We start from the raw sequence: 17,373 nt of genomic DNA, 5'->3' as shown, positions 1-17,373 counted from the left end.
CCCAGGCTACTTAGGCAGAAATTTTTTTCAGTGAAGTGGGATTGATAACACTATAAATTTGGGGTTTATAAACATTTCAGGTGAAAGGAATTACTTGGAAGATTTGTAAATGAGGTGGTCAGATGAGAAAAGATAAATATGTATGTTTTATATCTCCTACAACATCCACTCCAAGGCCTTGGGCGTTGATGAAATTCAGTGAAAGTTGATGGAATGAATGTATAAATGAATGGATTTAACAAGAGAAAAGAATATCAGGAAGAGATTGAGGGAGTTTGATAAATGTAGGCTAGACTAAAAGGGACCTAGAAATCAAAAACAGGCCTGTGAATATGATATGGATAACTAAGATATGAGGGAAAAGTAAAGTAGTCAAAGCAATTCTTTTTTTTTTTTTTTTTGCGGTACGCAGGCCTCTCACTGTTGTGGCCTCTCCCATCGCGGAGCACAGGCTCCGGACGCGCAGGCTTATCAGCCATGGCTCACGGGCCCAGCTGCTCCGCGGCATGTGGGATCTTCCCGGACCGGGGCACGAACCCGTGTCCCCTGCATCGGCAGGCGGACTCCCAACCACTGCGCCACCATGGAAGCCCAAAGCAATTCTTTAGACATGTTTGATGGTAGCATTTTGGACTGATAGGCAAGAAGTCATAATTATTCAAATACAAAACAACGAGTTTGGTCAGAGTTTTGGCTTTAGGAATAGGCAGAGGCCAGTGTAATAGGAGGAACTATTAAGAGTTGGGACTAACATTTTGGGAAAGATGGGCAAAGGCTTTTGGATGCTGCGTCCCCTCCATGAGACGGATGGAGTTAATGTGTCCTCCTACAGTAACAGTTCAGATTTATGAAAGAAAATAGGAAAGGAAATGAGTACAGAGGGGGCCATCTTGAGAAGACATAAGGAAAAAGGGCCATGATATGTTTGTTCCCCAACCAATGAGAGATGGACAAGATGTGTGTTCCCTATAAGATTAAGTTTTTAATTTTATTGAACTCCACTGTGCAAGAAGAATACAGTCGTCCCTTGGTATCCAAGGGGGATTGGTTCCAGCATCCCCTGCAAATACCCAAATCTGTGGATGCTCAAATCCCTTATATAAAATAGCATAGCATTTGCATATAACCTATTCACATACTCCTGTATACTTTAAATCATCTCTAGATTACTTATATCACCTATGTAAAAAATTAATAAATAGAAACCTGAATTAAGTAGAGTCAGAAGACCAGAAGGGGGAGCTCTCATGCCCTGTGACAATAGCAGAGCCCAAAAGGAAGAAGAAAAACTTATTTCCTGGCACGAGCTCAACCAATGAAAAGCCATGGACTCTGCCTACTACAGCCCTCCCAACTTACTTTTCCCTCTATAAGAGTTCTCCTCCCCTTGCCCTGAAAGAACTTGCACATGGATTACCAAGGTTGGAGATCCCAAACTGCAATTCTTTGCTGATTCCAAATAAACCCATCTTTGCTGGAGTAAACCCTCGCAGTCTATTTGTTCCAGGTCAACACCTAATACAGCGTAAATGCTATGTAAATAGATGTGAATACAATGTAAATGCTATGTAAATAGTTGCCAGCCAGGCAAATCAAGTTTTGCTTTTTGGAACTTTCTGGAAATTTTTCTTTTTTCTGAATGTTTTCTATCCATGGTTGGTTGAATCCACAGATGCAGAGCTTGCAGATACAAAGGGCTGACTATATATGTTTTAGAAAGAAGTGCTAGGTATGAATTTCAGACACACAAAAAGAGTTTTACAAAATTAGTGGCCTACCAAAACAGATTACTCAGCTTTAAAAGGATCAGCTGTATATTTAAAAATGAGCCAATATGAATAAATTATCTCTACTTTGCCACAGATTCTGCTTGATTTGAACCTATATTTTTGAATCTTTATTTTGAAATAATTTTAGACATACAGAAAAATTGCAAAAAATAGTACATGGAGTTCCTGAATACCCTTCACCCAGCTCTCCTCAATGTTAACATCTTACATAACCATAGTTTAATTATCAAAACTAGGAAATTAACATTGGTAAAATACCATTAAGTACAATTAACAAGACTTATTAGAATGTCACCTATTTTTCCTCTAAGGTCTTTTTTCTGTTTCAGGACTTGATCTGTAATTTCATGCTGCATTTGCTTGTCATGTCTCCTTAGTCTCCTTCAGTTTGTAATAGTTCCTCAATCTTTGCTTTTCTTTTGTGACCTTGACAGTTTTGAAGAGTACTGGTCAGGTATTTTGTAGAATGTCTCTCAGTTTGGGGTTTTCCGATGTTCTCTTCTGTATAGATTGAGATTATGCATTACTGGTAAGAATACTACAAGAAGTGATGCAGTGCCCCTGACACTATAATATCAGGTATACTTAATGGTTTCTTTTGTTGTTTTTTCTTTTTTAATTTTTGAATTTTATTTTATTTATTTTTTTATACAGCAGGTTCTTATTAGTTATCCATTTTATACATATTAGTGTATACACGTCAATCCCAATCTCCCAATTCATCACACCGCCACCCCAACCCCCCGCTGTTTTCCCCCCTTGGTGTCCATACGTTTGTTCTCTACATCTGTGTCTCAATTTCTGCCCTGCAAACCGGTTCACCTGTACCATTTTTCTAGGTTCCACATATATGTGTTAATATACGATATTTGTTTTTCTCTTTTTGACTTACTTCACTCTGTACAACAGTCTCTAGATCCATCCGTGTCTCTACAAATGACCCAATTTCGTTCCTTCTTATGGCTGAGTAATATTCCATTGTATGTATGTACCACATCTTCTTTATCCATTCGTTTGTCGATGGGCATTTAGGTGGCTTCCATGACCTAGCTATTGTAAATAGTGCTGCAATGAACATTGGGGTGCATGTGTCTTTTTGAATTATGGTTTTCTCTGGGTATATGCCCAGTAGTGGCATTGCTGGGTCATATGATAATTCAATTTTTAGTTTTTTAAGGAACCTCCATACTGTTCTCCATAGTGGCTGCATCAATTTCCATTCCCACCAACAGTGCAAGAGGGTTCCCTTTTCTCCACACCCTCTCCAGCATTTGTTGTTTGTAGATTTTCTGATGATGCCCATTCTAACTGGTGTGAGGTGATACCTCATTGTAGTTTTGATTTGCATTTCTCTAATAATTAGTGATGTTGAGCAGCTTTTCATGTGCTTCCTGGCATTCTGTATGTCTTCTTTGGAGAAATGCCTATTTAGGTCTTCTGCCCGTTTTTGGATTGGGTAGCTTGCTTCTGTAATATTGAGCTGCGTGAACTGTTTATATATTTTGGAGATTAATCCTTTGTCCGTTGATTCATTTGCAAATATTTTCTCCCATTCTCAGGGTGGTCTTTTTGTCTTGTTTATGGTTTTCTTTGCTTTGCAAAAGCTTTTAAGTTTCATTAGGTCCCATTTGTTTATTTTTGTTTTTATTTCTGTTACTCTAGGAGGTGGATCAAAAAAGATCTTGCTGTGATTTATGTCAAAGAGTGTTCTTCCTGTGTTTTCCTCCAAGAGTTTTATAGTGCCTGGTCTTACATTTAGGTCTCTAATCCACTTGGAGTTTATTTTTGTGTATGGTGTTAGGGAGTGTTCTAATTTCATTCTTTTACATGTAGCTGTCCAGTTTTCCCAGCACCACTTATTGAAGAGACTGTCTTTTATCCATTGTATATCTTTGCCTCCTTTGTCATAGATTAGTTGACCATAGATGTGTGGGTTTATCTCTGGGCTTTCTATCCTGTTCCAGTGATCTATATTTCTGTTTTTGTGCAAGTACCATATTGTCTTGATTATTGTAGCTTTGTAGTACAGTCTGAAGTCAGGGAGCCTGATTCCTCCAGCTCCGTTTTTTTCCCTCAAGACTGCTTTGGCTATTTGGGGTCTTTTGTGTCTCCATACAAATTTTAAGACTTTTTGTTCTAGTTCTGTAAAAAATGCCATTGGTAATTTGATAGGGATTGCATTGAACCTGTAGATTGCTTTGGGTAGTATAGTCATTTTCACAATATTGATTCTTCCAATCCAAGAACATGGTATATCTCTCCATCTGTTGGTATCATCTTTCATTTCTTTCATCAGTGTCTTATAGTTTTCTGCATACAGGTCTTTTGTCTCCCTAGGTAGATTTATTCCTAGGTATTTTATTCTTTTTGTTGCAATGGTAAATGGGAGTGTTTCCTTAATTTCTCTTTCAGATTTTTCATCATTAGTGTATAGGAATGTAAGAGATTTCTGTGCATTAATTGTGTATCCTGCAACTTTACCAAATTCATTGATTAGCTCTGGTAGTTGTCTGGTAGCATCTTTAGGATTCTCTATGTATAGTATCATGTCATCTGCAAACAGTGACAGCTTTACTTCTTCTCCACTTTGTATTCCTTTTATTTCTTTTCCTTCTCTGATTGCCATGGCTAGGACTTCCAAAACTATGTTGAATAATAGTGGCGAGAGTGGACATCCTTGTCTTGTTCCTGATCTTAGAGGAAATGGTTTCAGTTTTTCACCATTGAGAATGATGTTTGCTGTGGGTTTGTCGTATATGGCCTTTATTATGTTTAGGTAGGTTCCCTCTGTGTCCACTTTCTGGAGAGCTTTTATCATAAATGGGTGTTGAATTTTGTCAAAAGCTTTTTCTGCATCTATTGAGATGATCATATGGTTTTTATGCTTCGTTTTGTTACTATGGTGTATCACATTGATTGATTCACGTATATTGAAGAATCCTTGCATCCCTAGGATAAATCCCACTTGATCATGGTTTATGATCCTTTTAATGTGCTGTTGGATTCTGTTTGCTAGTATTTTGTTGAGGATTTTTACATCTATATTCATCAGTGATATCAGTGTGTAATTTTCTTTTTTTGTAGTGTCTTTGTCTGGTTTTGGTATCAAGGTGATGGTGGTCTTGTAGAATTACTTAAGGAGTGTTCCTTCCTCTGCAATTTTTTGGAAGAGTTTGAGAAGGATGGGTGTTAGCTCCTCTCTAAATGTTTGATAGAATTCACCTGTGAAGCCATCTGGTCCTGGGCTTTTGTTTGTTGGAAGATTTTTAATCACAGTTTCAATTTCCTTACTTGTGATTGGTCTGTTCATATTTTCTATTTCTTCCTGGTTCAGCTTTGGAGGGTTATACCTTTCTAAGAATTTGTCCATTTCTTCCAGGTTGTCCATTTTATTGGCATAGAGTTGCTTGTAGTATTCCCTTAGGATGATTTGTATTTCTGCGGTGTCTTTTGTAGCTTCTCCTTTTTCATTTCTAATTTTATAGATTTGATTCCTCTCCCTCTTTTTCTTTTTTTTTTTATTAGTTTCTGCTTTATAACAAAGTGAATCAGTCATACATATACATCTGTTCCCACATCCCTTCCCTCATGCATCTCCCTCCCTCCCACCCTCCCCATCTCACCCCTCCAGGTGGTCACAAAGCACCGAGCTGATCTCCCTGTGTTCTGCGGCTGCTTCCCACTATCTATCTACCTTACGTTTGGTAGTGTATATATGTCCATGCCTCTCTTTCGCTTTGTCACAGCTTACCCTTCCCCCTCCCCATATCCTCAAGTCCATTCTCAAGTAGGTCTGTGTCTTTATTCCCGTTTTACCCCTAGGTTCTTCATGTCATTTTTTTTTTAATTCCATATATACGTGTTAGCATACAGTATTTGTCTTTCTCTTTCTGACTTACTTCACTCTGTATGACAGACTCTAGGTCTATCCACCTCATTACAAATAGCTCAGTTTCGTTTCTTTTTATGGCTGAGTAATATTCCATTGTATATATGTGCCACATCTTCTTTATCCATTCATCTGATGATGGACACTTAGGTTGTTTCCAGCTCCGGGCTATTGTGAATAGAGCTGCAATGAACATTTTGGCACATGTCTCTTTTTGAATTATGGTTTTCTCAGGGTATATGCCTAGTAGTGGGATTGCTGGGTCATATGGTAGTTCTATTTGTAGTTTTTTAAGGAACCTCCATACTGTTCTCCATAGTGGCTGTACCAATTCACATTCCCACCAGCAGTGCAAGAGTGTTCCCTTTTCTCCACACCCTCTCCAGCATTTATTGTTTCTAGATTTCTTGATGATGGCCATTCTGACTGGTGTGAGATGATATCTCATTGTAGATTTGATTTGCATTTCTCTAATGATTAATGATGTTGAGCATTCTTTCATGTGTTTGTTGGCAGTCTGTATATCTTCTTTGGAGAAATGCCTATTTAAGTCTTCTGCCCATTTTTGGATTGGGTTGTTTGTTTTTTTGCTATTGAGCTGCATGAGCTGTTTATAAATTTTGCAGATTAATCCTTTGTCAGTTGCTTCATTTGCAAATATTTTCTCCCATTCTGAGGGTTGTCTTTTGGTCTTCTTTATGGTTTCCTTTGCTGTGCAAAAGCTTTAAAGTTTCATTAGGTCCCATTTGTTTATCTTTGTTTTTATTTCCATTTCTCTAGGAGGTGGGTCCAAAAGGATCTTGCTGTGATTTATGTCATAGAGTGTTCTGCCTATATTTTCCTCTAAGAGTTTGATAGTTTCTGGCCTTACATTTAGGTCTTTAATCCATTTTGAGCTTATTTTTGTGTATGGTGTTAGGGAATGATCTAATCTCATACTTTTACATGTCCCTGTCCAGTTTTCCCAGCACCACTTATTGAAGAGACTGTCCTTTCTCCACTGTACATTCCTGCCTCCTTTATCAAAGATAAGTTGACCATATGTGCGTGGGTTTATCTCTGGGCTTTCTATCCTGTTCCATTGATCTATCTTTCTGTTTTTATGCCAGTACCACACTGTCTTGATTACCGTAGCTTTGTAGTATAGTCTGAAGTCAGGGAGACTGATTCCTCCAGCTCCGTTTTTCGTTGTCAAGATTGCTTTGGCTATTCGGGGTCTTTTGTGTTTCCATACCAATTCTGAAATTTTTTGTTCTAGTTCTGTGAAAAATGCCAGTGGTAGTTTGATAGGGATTGCATTGAATCTGTAGATTGCTTTGGGTAGTAGAGTCATTTTCACAATATTGATTCTTCCAATCCAGGAGCATGGTATATCTCTCCATCTATTTGTATCATCTTTAATTTCTTTCATCAGTGTCTTATAGTTTTCTGCATACAGGTCTTTTGTCTCCTTAGGTAGGTTTATTCCTAGATATTTTATTCTTTTTGTTGCGATGGTAAATGGGAGTGTTTTCTTGATTTCATTTTCAGATTTTTCATCATTAGTGTACAGGAATGCCAGAGATTTCTGTGCATTAATTTTGTATCCTGCTACTTTACCAAATTCATTGATTAGCTCTAGTAGTTTTCTGGTAGCATCTTTAGGATTCTCTAGGTATAGTATCATGTCATCTGCAAACAGTGACAGCTTTACTTCTTCTTTTCCAATTTGGATTCCTTTTATTTCCTTTTCTTCTCTGATTGCTGTGGCTAAAACTTCCAAAACTATGTTGAATAAGAGTGGTGACAGTGGGCAGCCTTGTCTTGTTCCTGATCTTAGTGGAAATGGTTTCAGTTTTTCAACATTGAGGACAATGTTGGCTGTGGGTTTGTCATATATGGCCTTTATTATGTTGAGGAAAGTTCCCTCTATGCCTACTTTCTGCAGGGTCTTTATCATAAATGGGTGTTGAATTTTGTCAAAGGCTTTCTCTGCATCTATTGAGATGATCATATGGTTTTTCTCCTTCAACTTGTTAATATGGTGTATCACATTGATTGATTTGCATACATTGAAGAATCCTTGCATTCCTGGAATAAACCCCACTTGATCATGGTGTATGATCCTTTTAATGTGCTGTTGGATTCTGTTTGCTAGTATTTTGTTGAGGATTTTTGCATCTGTGTTCATCAGTGATATTGGCCTGTAGTTTTCTTTCTTTGTGACATCCTTACCTGGTTTTGGTATCAAGGTGATGGTGGCCTCGTAGAATGAGTTTGGGAGTGTTCCTTCCTCTGCTATATTTTGGAAGAGTTTGAGAAGGATGGGTGTTAGCTCTTCTCTAAATGTTTGATAGAATTCGCCTGTGAAGCCATCTGGTCCTGGGCTTTTGTTTGTTGGAAGATTTTTAATCACAGTTTCAATTTCAGTGCTTGTGATTGGTCTATTCATATTTTCTATTTCTTCCTGATTCAGTCTTGGCAGGTTGTGCATTTCTAAGAATTTGTCCATTTCTTCCAGGTTGTCCATTTTATTGGCATAGAGTTGCTTGTAGTAATCTCTCAAGATCTTTTGTATTTCTGCAGTGTCAGTTGTTACTTCTTTTTCATTTCTAATTCTGTTGATTTGAGTCTTCTCCCTTCTTTTCTTGATGAGTCTGGCTAATGGTTTCTCAATTTTGTTTATCTTCTCAAAGAACCAGCTTTTAGTTTTATTGATCTTTGCTATTGTTTTCTTTGTTTCTATTTCATTTATTTCTGCTCTGATCTTTATGATTTCTTTCCATCTACTAGCTTTGGGTTTTGTTTGTTCTTCTTCCTCTAGTTCCTTTAGGTGTAAGTTTAGAGTGTTTATTTGAGATGTTTCTTGTTTCTTGAGGTAAGCTTGTATTGCTATAAACTTCCCTCTTAGAACTGCTTTTGCTGCATCCCATAGGTTTTGGATTGTCGTGTTTTCATTGTCATTTGTCTCCAGGCATTTTCTGATTTCCTGTTTGATTTCTTCAGTGATCTCTTAGTTATTTAGTAACGTATTGTTTAGCCTCCATGTGTTTGTGTTTTTTATGGTTTTTTTCCCTGTAATTGATTTCTAATCTCATAGTGTTGTTGTCTGAAAAGATGCTTGGTATGATTTCAATTTTCTTAAATTTACTGAGGCTTGATTTGTGACCCAAGATGTGATCTATCCTGGGGAATGTTCTGTGCACACGTGAGAAGAAAGGGTAATCTGCTGTTTTTGGATGGAATGTCCTATAAATATCAATTAAATCTCTCTGGTCTGTTGTGTCATTTAAAGCTTCCATTTCCTTATTTATTTTCATTTTGGATGATCTGTCCTTTGGTGTAAGTGAGGTGTTAAAGTCCCCCACTATTATTGTGTTACTGTCGATTTCCTCTTTTACAGCTGTTAGCAGTTGTCTTATGTATTGAGGTGCTCCTATGTTGGGTGCATATATATTTATAATTGTTATATCTTCTTCTTGGATTGATCCCTTGATCATTATGTAATGTCCTTCCTTGTCTCTTGTAAAATTCTTTATTTTATAGTCTATTTTATGTAATATAAGTATTGCTACTCCAGCTTTGTTTTGGTTTCCATTTACATGGAATATCTTTTTCCATCCCCTCACTTTTAGTCTGTATGTGTCCCTAGGTCTGAAGTGGGTCTCTTGTAGACAGGATATATATGGGTCTTGTTTTTGTATCCATTCAGCAAGCCTGTGTCTTTTGGTTGGAGTATTTAATCTATTCACTTTTAAAGTAATGATCGATATATATGTTCCTATGAACATTCTCTTAATTGTTTTGCGTTTTTTTTTTTTTTTTTCTTTTTGCGGTATGCGGGCCTCTCACTGTTGTGGCCTCTCCCGTTGCGGAGCACAGGCTCCGGATGCGCAGGCCCAGCGGCCATGGCTCACGGGCCCAGCCGCTCCGCGGCACATGGGATCCTCCCAGACCGGGGCACGAACCCGCATCCCCTGCATCGGCAGGCGGACTCTCAACCACTGCGCCACCAGGGAGGCCCTTGGGTTTGTTTTTATAGGTCCTTTTCTTCTCTTGTGTTTCCCACTTAGAGAATTTCCTTTAACATTTGTTGTAGAACTGGTTTGGTGGTGCTGAATTCTCTTAGGTTTTGCTTGTCTGTAAAGCTTTTGATTTCTCCGTCAAATCTGAATGAGATCATTGCTGGGTAGAGTAATCTTGCTTGTAGTTTCTTCCCTTTCATTACTTCAAGTATATCATGCCACTCCCTTCTGGCTTGTAGAGTTTCTGCTGAGAAATCAGCTGTTAACCTTATGCGAGTTCCCTTGTATGTTATTTGTCATTTTTCCCTTGTTGCTTTCAGTAATTTTCCTTTGTCTTTAATTTTTGTCAATTTGATTACTATGTGTCTTGGCGTATTCCTCCTTGGGTTTATCCTGCCTGGGACTCTTTGCACTTCCTGGACTTAGGTGGCTATTTCCTTTCCCATGTTAGGGAAGTTTTTGACTCTTCTCTTCAAATATTTTCTCGGGTCCTTTCTCTCTCTCTTCTCCTTCTGGGACCCCTATAATGCGAATGTTATTGCATTTAATGTTGTCCAGAGGTCCCTTAGGCTGTCTTCATTTCTTTTCATTCTTTTTTCTTTATTCTGTTCCACAGCAGTGAATTCCACCATTCTGTCTTCCAGGTCACTTATCCATTCTTCTGCCTCAGTTATTCTGCTATTGATTCCTCCTCGTGTATTTTTTATTTCAGTTATTATATTGTTCATCTCTGTTTGTTTGTTCTTTAATTCTTCTAGGTCTTCATTAAACATTTCTTGCATCTTCCCAATCTTTGCCTCCATTCTTTTTCCGAGGTCCTGGATCATCTTCACTATCATTATTCTGAATTCTTTTCTGGAAGGTTGCCTATCTCCACTTCGTTTAGTTGTTTTTCTGGCGTTTATCTTGTTCCTTCATCTGGTACATAGCCCTTTGCCTTTTCATCTTGTCTATCTTTCTGTGAATGTGGTTTTCATTCCACAGCCTGCAGGATTGTAGTTCTTCTTGCTTCTGCTGTCTGCCCTCTGGTGGATGGGCTATCTAAGAGGCTTGTGCAAGCTTCCTGATGGGAGGGACTTGTGGTGGGTAGAGCTGGGTGTTGTTCTGGTGGGCAGAGTTCAGTAAAACTTTAATCGACTTGTGTGCTGATGGGTGGGGCTCGGTTCCCCCCTGTTGGTTGTTTGGCCTGAGGCGACCCAACACTGGAGCCTACCCGGCTCTTTGTTGGGGCTAATGGCGGACTCTGGGAGGGTCACGCCAAGGAGTACTTCCCAGAACCTCTGTTGCCAGTGTCCTGGTCCTCACAGTGAGCTATAGCCACCCCTGACCTCTGCAGGAGACCCTCCAACACTAGCCCATAGGTCTGGTTCAGTCTCCAATGGGATCACTGCTCTTTCCCCTGGTTCCGGATGTGCACACTACTTTGTGTGTGTCCTCCAAGAGTAGAGTCTCTGTTTCCCCCAGTCCTGTCGAAGTCCTGCAATCAAATCCCGCTAGCCTTCAAAGTCTGATTCTCTAGGAATTCCTCCTCCCACTGCCGGACCCCCAGGTTGGGAAGCCTGATGTGGGGCTCAGAACCTTCACTCCAGTGGGTGGACATCTGTGGTATAAGTGTTCTCCAGTTTGTGAGCCACCCACCCAGAAGTTGTGGGATTTGATTTTATTGTGATTGTGCCCCTCCTACCATCTCACTGTGGCTTCTTCTTTGTCTTTGGATGTGGGGTATCTTTTTTATTGAGTTCCAGTGTCTTCCTGTTGATGATTGTTCAGCAGTTAGTTGTGATTCCAGTGCTCTCACAAGAGAGAGTGAGAGCATGTCCTTCTATTCCACCATCTTGAGCCAATCTCTGTTTTTTGTTTTTGTTTTTTGGGGGCCATGCTATGCGGCTTGTGGTATCTTAGTTCCCTGACCAGCGGTTGAACTCAGGTTCTCAGCAGTGAGAGCGTGGAGTCCTAACCACTGGACTGCCAGGGAATTCCACATAATGTTAATAAGTCTTATTACTGTTGATGTTAACTTTGATCACTTAAGATTGTGTCTGCAGGGTTTCTCCACTGTAAAGTTACCATTTTTCTCTTTGTAATTCATAAATGTCTTAGAGGAAATATTGTGAAACTATGCAAATATTCTGTTTATCCTTCAACTTTCACCTGTTAATTTTAGCATTCATTGATGGGTCTTGCCTGTAACAATAAGTAATGTGGTATTCGTCTAACGATGATTTTGCATTTCCCTTCTTGTCTCCATGTATTCATTTAAATTCTTCTAGAAGGAAAAACTGTCCCTTCTCCCCCATTTATTTATTTATTCATTTATTCAGTTGTTTATTTGTATCAGTATGGACTTGTGGATATTTACTTTATCCTAGGGATTATATTCTAGTATTATTTTTACTTTGTTTCTCAAATTTTTCTAACCTTGGCCTCTGGGCAAATTTTCAGGTTGACTCTTTTGCCCTTTCAAAATCCTTTTTTGAAAAAATCCTTTATTTCTCTGGCACCACAAGATGTTCCAGGCTCATCTTATATTTTCCCTGCCCTAGCTCTGGAATCAACCACTTCTATCAATACATGGAACCCTAGTTCCATTTGTTGGAGAATAATATTTGGAAACCAAGATCTGGGTACTAGCTGTACTCACTGCTACTGGGGTATCATGTTTTCTGGGCCCTCTCAGCAGACAGAGCTGGGAAATAGTTGTAGCTATACTAACTACACATACACATTATATTTGTTTCTGTGTCTATCTATTTGTGTATACATTAAAATCCATTAATTCATACTGATAGATCCAATTCCAATGCAGCAACACAAGGGTCATGCTCTCCTCCCCTTTCCTTAATTGTCTCTTATTTCTCTATCTATCTGTATATATATTAAAATAATTGTGAGTTCATATTATCTAAATTATATTTACTTATTTGTTTAGTCCTGGTATACTATAAAAGTAGTTTCAAAATTGGTAACCTATACCGCCGTGGAAACAAATTTACTAGCTACAGTGTAATATTTGTACAGTTATTTTTGTTTTCAGCCTTACTCAGCCAAAATTGTTTTCCAAAGTTACTTAGCTTGGTTCTTTTCTTCCCCTTCCCCTTCCACGTGATTATGTTATTCATGTGTATTATTGTTCGTGAACCTCTAATTTAGATTTCCCCAGTGTATGTGGGTATAACTGAGACACAGGGGGAAATCCGCTTACCACACTCCTCAGGCTTTTACGTAGACTTGGCTGGAGACAGGATGTCCTCTGGTAAACACCGCCAGAGTAGCAAGCCCTCTGGGCTCATTATCTTGGTCCCAGTCCACATGCCTAGCCTGGCTCTGAAGGAGCCTGAAGCTGCCCTTGGATGATGAAACTTGGATACTCAGCAGCCTAAATATGACCACAGAGTAAAAAGTGGGAAAATGCCTACGTGGCTTGCAGTGAGCGGTTAGATAGCCGGAAACTCTTGTCAGCACCCTCAGAATGGTTCACTGGCACAAACCCAACAGCAAGCTATATAATTCGCAGGAAGACTTCAAAGAATCTGTTTCTAAGGGCTGCTCTAGTTCAGGCCCTTTTAGGTCCTGTATTCTTTGTGCTTTGACTCTGGGTTTGTTCTGCCAAACAACTTCTTAACATCACATTTGGGCCACATTTTGTGTGTGTGTGTGTGTGTGAGAGAGAGAGAGAGAGAGAGAGAGAAATTTATTTATTTATTTATTTTAAACATCTTTATTGGAGTATAATTGCTTTACAATGGTGTGTTAGTTTCTGCTTTATAACAAAGTGAATAAGTTATACATATACATATATCCCCATATCTCTTCCCTCCTGTGTCTCCCTCCCTCCCACCCTCCCTATCCCACCCCTCTAGGTGGTCACAAAGCACCAAGCTGATCTCCCTGGGCTGTGCGTGGGCCACATTATTTAATAGGAGACTTTCTGAGAGAAACAGAGCAGGCTCTCTTACCAAAACACAAGTTCAGGTGCAGCACTGTTCATGCCTCTTTCCCACTCATTTCATTGCCGAGTCTCTTTATTTTGTCAAAAACACTTATTTTTATATAGAAACTTTCCACTTCCATCCTATCCTACTTTCTCTTTGATCTTGCAGTGAAATCTCTTTGGGAGATTCAGCAATCCACATGTCAGTGCTAATTAGCAGAAACAACAAGGGATTAAGTATGAAATTCTTATACTGTTTGGAAAGTGGCCTTCTTAATTCTCACCCTATTCTGAAATACATTTTATGTTTACTTCAGGTAAAAAAATCTATGTTCTTTCCTGCTTGTAAAAGTTGAAAACAAAGAAAGATGCGTTGACACTAACTAAATCTTAATTCTAGGGGGGGAAGGTTTTGATTTGCTTGTTTACGTATCTCTGTTAGAGGATAAGATAATAATGACCCAAAGGAGGCATTGTTGATGTTATGCTTGTGGCACAGTGCCTTCCGAACTAAACTGAGGGAATGTGGGAATCCATGGAAGAGAAGCCTGCATTTTTTTTTTCTTTCTTTCAAGGTGTTGAAAACTGTAGTTAAGAACCTCATTTATACAGCATGATTCCTTCCCCCAAATCTTAGCTTTAGCAGGACTGCCTGCACAGCACTGAAACACAACCATTCCTGAGCTGAAACATAGCCGTTGCTGCTGTCGTCTCAGCAATGTTGTCTTATGTTTGGGGAAGGAAATGAAGGAAAAACCTCTTTGCAAATAAAACTGCAGAGTAAGAGAAGTGTTGGGCACACACACGAAGAATATTGGGATTCATGTAAATCTCCCCTCTGAACGTATTGCCAAGGACATTGTGTGCTGTGTATTTTAGGAGGGCTTTGAAGCATTATTACATATTACTCCATACAGCCACTCTATGGAAAATTTCCAAATAAAATTTTGTTGCTGTTGGTAAGGAGGTTGTTTAGTTTGTTATTGTACTCTTCCTTACTCTCACCCTGTGAGTAACCTGGGTTTCCCATTCTCACAGAAGGGACAGCGAGAGCCAGTTTACCAAAACATTGCAAGAGCGTTTTGCTTTTCAAAACACCGTTTTGATCCCAGAGGTTCTAATTCAAAAGTATCTGATTTTCTTTTTTTGTCTTTTGAAAAAAGTACCGATTAAATTCTGCTTTTAAAAAGTTAAGAAAAGAGCCTTTGGCATAAATGAAGCCCATTCTCTAAAATTATGCAGAGTAGAGTATCTTTTCCCCTAAACACTAGAAATTTCAGGTGAATATTTATAAGGATCTTAAGAATCATATGCATAAGGAACAAATGCCATCACATCATCGTCTTACTGTCAGAGACCCCTAGAGGTGAATCCAGCATTTGTCTAATATATTCTGAGGTCAGCTGTACTTTTGGCATAGTGTATGTTTCTGGGGCATGCTTGGAGTGGGGAGAATGGACAGGGAGTGGAGATTGTAGAGGGAGGAAGAAGGTCTAGAAGGGAAAGAAAGATGAAAGAGAAGCTGATGAGGAGCAGTAGTCCTGCCTTCCCTAAAGACATGAGGTCAAGAAAATTGGTTCAGGCTTTGTTGGGAAAGGAGCCCCATCCTAGTCAGGTTATAGGCTGTATTGCGGTCATTCTTCTTTAAAAGATCCCAGAGCATTTTATTGGTTAAGAATTTAATATGATGAGACTAAGCAGTTGCTTTCTGAAATTCTGCTACTTCTGCAGTGAAACAGAATTAGATAAATACAGCAATATTATTGATTGAAACTTCTTAGCAGAATTAAGAAGAATTTACAAAATGTCCTTTTGTTAGTAATACATATCAATGCATTTATGGGTGAAATGATACAATGTCTGATGTCTGGAATTTATTTTTAAATACTCCAGGAAAGAAAAGTGAGTGGAAGAGAAATGAAACAAAATCAGCATAATGCTGGTAATTTTTGAAGCTGAGTGAGGAGTTTATTCTTCTATTCTACTTTTGGGTATGTTTATGAAATTTCTGTAATAGAGTGAGGGGTTTTTTTAAGTTTAAAAAATGAAGGGGAAAAAATTAAATACAGAAGTAAAATGAGCATCACAGCTTCCAGTATATAACAAAAGTAGCTTTTTGTCTGTAGCCAGTGTTACCATTTCACATTGCAGTGGTTGTCAGAGTTTAGGCTTTTGCATGGAACCCAACACTAAGTCCAGGTCTTAGCACAGGGTGCTGAAAACTGAATGTATTTTCCCTAATGTATTTACGTATGATAGTTATAGGAGTGTATATGGTTGGCGGTAGGGGACACAGTGATTTCCTCTCTTTTCTTTGGGGCAAAATTATGAAAATCAGGGATAGGATGGGATATAGGGGACTGCTTTTCAGTGCTGCTTCTTCCCAGGGGCATTCATTTCGTCATGAACAAGATCCTCCTCTCCACCCGTCAAATACTTCTTAGCATCTGTGGGGTCTTCTGCCTGGCTGTAGTGGTCCTCAAAAAGGAAAACAGGAGTGGAGGACTGCTTTCTTGGGTAGTATTAGAGCATCTGTCTGTTCCTTTGGGTCTGGGAGCAGCCAGGAGTCAGCTGGGCCCTTCATCTCTAACCTTTGGTCCTTATCCGGCGCCCCTTGACCACCAGTTGCACCACAGTTAGTTCCATTCGGCAAAAATAAATTGTAAACTTGTTGACATTTTTGTCCTCTTTACAATTCATTGTTTATTTTTCCATGACTTAGAATTTCGATGCAATTATCACTGAGCTTTCTGACAAAAGGGAAATAGCTGAGGAATTTTGATGAGTTACCCCCTTCATTAATCAGAACAAGCATCTCTAGTGACAGGGTTAGAATTACAATGAAGATTAGATAGCAAATTGCTGTTCCACCTAACGTCAATCATTCCCAGTGACAGCAGTGTGATTACACTTCAGGGAAGAGCTTTTCTTGCCAACAAAACGAGGGTAACTCCAGTGCAGGTAATAAATTTAGCAGGGTGAGCTGTCATTTCTTCTCTTGAGTGGAATCCTTAATGACCAAATGATGTCTCGTGGAAGATTTTGATTTTGAAAGGAGAAAAGCATTTCACTTAAAAACTTGCTAAATTTCACTTTGTAGTATTTTATTTTAAAAATTATTGTAGATATGTACTTAGGAGCAGTTCTTCCTACAGCCATTTTCAGTATTTTACTTACCTGTAACAAGCCTTAATTATCATCACAACTATAATAAAGAGATGGTAGAAATTACTAAAAGAACACATGACTATATTTGAGAATCTATCAGAAATAAAAACATGGTGCAGAAATAAATGAACTAGGTAAGAAACGGAGGGAGGTCAGACTAGTTGTCTATCTAGTTCAAACGTTAAGTTCTCTGGCTTAAGCAGAAGTTGTTCCTCTTCTGACCAGTTGTGGTTTTAAATAATAGCTCTTGTTTCAAAGAGCAAAGGCATAGAGCGCTGCTGTAGTTCGAGTGTAGAACTGAAGAGGAAAAGCAGGCCTGAGCGCTGCAGGGACGCCACTTGGGGGAGGGGAATAGGAAATGTGAGTAGATGGTGACTGTGAACTATGCCACTTCTTGTCCCTTCTAAGTAGGAGTGGAGTGCTAGCATCTTCTCCCAGAGAAGACAGGACCGCGAATGTTTTCCTTTCCCAAGTATTTTCCTCCAAGCACATTTATGGGACTCCTGTTTGCGTAAATAATGTTTGCTGTGAATCAAGAATAACTAAGTGGCTATTGTTTTTTGTTTTTTTTAAAGAAGATGTTGGGGGTAG

General features: G+C 38.9%; 1 protein-coding gene across 4 annotated transcripts in view; it reads left to right on the top strand.

The window, feature by feature from the left end:
- CCDC191 (coiled-coil domain containing 191) overlaps positions 1–17,373 on the top strand; it is a 108,285-nt gene that overhangs the window by 28,624 nt on the left and 62,288 nt on the right. The window lies entirely within an intron of this gene.

Source organism: Mesoplodon densirostris, chromosome 5 (genome assembly GCF_025265405.1).
Source record: "Mesoplodon densirostris isolate mMesDen1 chromosome 5, mMesDen1 primary haplotype, whole genome shotgun sequence".
NCBI lineage: Eukaryota > Metazoa > Chordata > Mammalia > Artiodactyla > Ziphiidae > Mesoplodon > Mesoplodon densirostris.
Note: the sequence above shows the minus strand (reverse complement) of the source record. Positions and strands in the feature narration are given on the sequence as shown.